This window comes from Musca autumnalis, unplaced genomic scaffold, assembly GCF_047663935.1.
Source record: "Musca autumnalis isolate F117 unplaced genomic scaffold, ASM4766393v1 scaffold_5, whole genome shotgun sequence".
In the NCBI taxonomy this organism is placed as follows: Eukaryota; Metazoa; Arthropoda; class Insecta; order Diptera; family Muscidae; genus Musca; species Musca autumnalis.
Window position 1 is genome coordinate 111,969,184 of NW_027412088.1, and position 4,584 is coordinate 111,973,767.

Consider the following 4,584-nt stretch of genomic DNA (forward strand, 5'->3'; position numbering starts at 1 on the left):
GTAGAAAAGTTATTGATATTTTGATGTAGTTGTTTTTTTTTTCGGCAAGTGGGCTTTCGGTGGTGAAGCTTTTGTTTTTTATTCTGAACAGGGCGGCTGTAAAGTGTTGTTGTTTTTAATAGTTGTTTTGGCCATATTTTACAGCAGCAAGTTAAACAATTTTGTGATGTATGGCTGGCTATCTGTCCCAAACCCACGCGCTTCATTCATAAACAATATTCGACACACTGTAAGAATATTTTAATAAAATCGTTGATAAAATCATTTCAATTACACCTGAACACCACGGAAAATGGAAACGAAATTTTGAATGAATGACAAATTCTTTTGATATTGCTTAGTTTAAGATGAATATGGGGATTTCTGAGTGAAATCGGACACTTTTTCAAAATGAGGATATTGATTTCCTTTATTTTTTGATGTAGTGATGCGGCTCATCAGCAAAACAATTCAGTATATTTTCAGATTTGTTTTTGACTAACGATTTCAGATATTTCGCGCCTTGAAAAAGTCGAATTAAACTATATGCAAAGAAATACTTATAACTTCTTTAATATTGGTAAGATAGATAAAAATACACACAGTGAGCTTGGATGCAATTTTCGCGGTTTCATATTTAATATCAGTTTTTAAGAATGATTGTATTCCTCGATTTTCTTGATTTTTTTTTGTACTAAACTACAATCTATTACAAATATTTTAAGCCCTATTCGGTAGTGGGATTTGAATGATTACTATTTTTTTCTTATTTTTTATAATTTGTCGATACAATTTTTCCTTCATCCAGGGCGAAACATTTTTTATTTTAACAAAAAAAAAATACATTTTTAACATTTGTTTTGTTTTTTATTTAGGAATTTACCTTATAATTGTTTCACAAATATCCCTGAAGGGAAAAGAGAGACTTCTCTCATATCAATGAATGCACCCCGATTCATATTAGCTCAATGATATGGGACCTACTGTTTATCGCCGAGTCCGAACGGCGTGTCTTTTTGTAGAGAAGTTTTACATGGCTGAAATACTCAGAAAATGTCGCCAACATTACTGAGGGGTATTTGCCACCGCTGAAAAATGTTTAATGTTGCCTGCCCGGGGAATCGAACCCACGACCTTCAGCGTGCAAGGCGGGCGTGCATACTATTGCACCACGGTGGCACCCAGGAATTTACCTTAAACCTCTTCTTTATTTAACAAGATAAAACAACAAAACATAAAATTTTTTTAAATTAGACCAATATTAAGGAAGTTATGAGTATTTCTTTGCATATAGTTTTACTGAATTCGACGCGAAATCTCTGGAACCGTTAGTCAAAAAAATCTGAAAATATACTGAAATGTTTTTGCTGATGAGAAACATCCCCACAGCAAAAAATAAAGAAAATCAAAAACCTTATTTTGAAAAACTGTCCGATTTCACTGAGAAATCCTCATATACATTTTGCAAGGATGAATATAATTTCTTACCGTAACCTTTTTTGTTTGTACAAACAGAAAGATTATAACGAATTGAAATAATCACTTTCCAACCTATAAAGAATATATATTCTTGATCAGGATAAAATTGTGAGTCGATCTACCCACGGCCTTCAGTTGTAATCACTCTAGCGTCCACAAAAATTGAGGTAGAGCGCTATGTTTTTGCACCCGAATATATTTTTTCCATAGGCAGGCCAAGTTTGAAAATGGGCTATATCGGTTTGTACCCCTAACGAATATTAAAAAGTTTGGTTAGATAATGTGGCTAAAATCTTCAAAATAGACAAAATAGGAAGATACCGTTCTATGGATGCTATATCAAAAGGCAGACCTATACCAACAATTCTCCGCAGGACTGTTGCATATCCCCAACGAGGACGATATACCGAATTTTGCCCATCCATCTAGGATAATGCGGTTAAACGGTGATAATACCGACAATCGGCTGTACCGTTCTATGGGTCTACATCATAACGACAAAATTCTGGGGCAAAGTTTTGTAGCCCTAGAGAAGGCAAAAATGCCAAATTTCTGCCGTTTCGATAAAACCTTTAAAATACAGAAAATCAGGAGGTAACGTTCTATGGGTGCTATATCAAAACGTAGACGACATACATACATACATATTCTGGAAGAACGTTTTTCGGTAAGGTAATGTGGCTAAAACCTTCAAAATTCACATATCGGAAGGTACCGTTCTATGGGGGCTATATTAATACATGGACCTATACTGACAAATTTCATCGATTTTGGTAGGATAATGTGTCTGAAACATTCAATACACCGAAAATCGGGAAGCACCGTTCTATGAGGGCTGTTTAAAAACGTGGACCGAATATCAATCTGAGAATTTTCCAATTTTTCTAATTCCCGCGGAGAAGATTTTCAGTATTTCAAAGATCTGTAGTGGGATTCTGTAACTTATTTCTGCTGTTATCGATAACACTGTACAACAAAATCGAACTTTTTTTAATTACAAGAAACCCCGCACAGATTATGAAAGATGACCGAAAATAAGAAGACACGTGTATCGGCGTTTTGAAAGTTTACGTCGGGAAGTAACCTAAATAGGCGTGGCAAGTTCTGCCGATTTCTACAGGTTTTGAAATATTCGACATCAGATTCCTTGGAATCCATTAATTTTAGGTATAAAGTGTCTTTGGCAATATTGCTGACAAACAAGCGGAGTATCTTTTTATGAAAAAAATTAACACTAGTGCGATTAACACTAGTATGATCGTATCAGATCAAAATATTCAACAAAATTATTTGTCATAAAATTTTACTATAGGTCCCCGAATACACTAAAACTCTAAATCGTACCTAAACGCCAGGATTCTGTCAAAAGTAAAATCACGTTTTAGGGTTAATGTTGTACTTTATCTGAGTTTATTAAGTTTTGGCCCACAAAACTTCATTCTAGATAGAAGACGTCAAAGACAAAAATAATCTCCATCAAATTTCAATATAAGTCGCCGATTAAATGAAATATGTATTTGCAATATATATCAAAAAAATATATACATAAAATTTGCCAACAAAACAACCAAATATTTTTTGAATAAATTTCTTTTGTTCTTTTTTCGAGTTGATGCATGAAAGTAACATGAAATTTAGTTCTAGACGAAAGGTGTTAAAAGAAGAAATATTCTACTCAAAAATTCATTGTAAGTCCTAGAACAAACTAGATATCTGGGTAAAATACTTTGTTAAGAAAATGACGTTATAAAATTAGATATTATAGGTAGAAATTATTTGTTACACTTTTAGACTCTTAATTAAAATTTGTTCCATACTGATCCAAAATCTCCTAAAATACCGCAGTTTTTGGGGGTTGTGTCAAAAGAAGAAATGTTCCAAATCAAATTTCATTACGAGTCTCTGAACAAATGAAATTTGTAGCAATAATATTTAACATCTTCAGAAGCTTTCGTTTTTTATATATGATTTAGGACCATATTCTACCGGTTTTATTCACAGTTTCGTTATCTGCGGTCACAAAATATACTTTATTGAAGTTTTTTGATAATAAATTCTTTCAGAAGATTAGGTGTGCTCAATCCAAACTGTTTTTGAAATATCTATGGTGAATATATATAGGGAAAATATTGATAATCCAGAGCGGACTTTGAAAAATTACGTATTTTAGTACCATAAACTAAAATAACGTCATCAGGATAAGTCATAGGTTCCTGATATTGTATGTGAAAATGCTGGGATAGCCTACGGCTATTGACCAGTGAATATATATCTGACATACGAGTCCTAACATCCATGGTTTTGGCATAGTCCTAAATACACTAACTATGGCAGCTACTCCTGCTCTGATAAAATTTACTGAATTGAAATGAAATTTTGTGTAGAATATTTCTTCTTTTAACACCTTTCGTCTAGAGCTAAATTTCATGTTACTTTCATGCATCAACTCGAAAAAAGAACAAAACAAATTTATTCAAAAAATATTTGGTAGTTTATGGCAAATTTGATGTATATATATATATATATATATTTTTTTTTTTTTTTTGATATATATTGCAAATACATATTTCATTTAATCAACGACTTATATTGAAATTTGATGGAGATTATTTTTGTCTTTGACGTCTTCTATCTAGAATGAAGTTTTGTGTGGCAAAACTTAATAAACTCAGATAAAATATGGAGTTAACCCAAAAACGTGATTTTACTTTTGACAGAATCCTGGCGTTTAGGTACGATTTAGAGTTTTAGTGTATCCGGGGACCTATAGTAAAATTTTATGACAAATAATTTTATAGAATATTTTGATCTGATACGATCATATTTTAAAGGAGTTTTTAAACGTTTTTGAAAAAAAGGACCAAAAAGACCCCTTTAGCGACTCGCATTAGGGTTAATTTTTGTCATAGAAAGATACCTTGCATTGTTGTCATTAATATTGCCAAAGACACTTTATACCTAAAATGCACGGATTCCAAGGAATCTGATGTCGAATATTTCAAAACCTGTAGAAATGGGCGGAACTTGCCACGCCTATTTAGGTTACTTCCCGACGTAAACTTTCAAAACGACGATACATGTGTCTTCTTTTTTTTGGTCCTCTTTCATAATCTGTGCGAATTACCT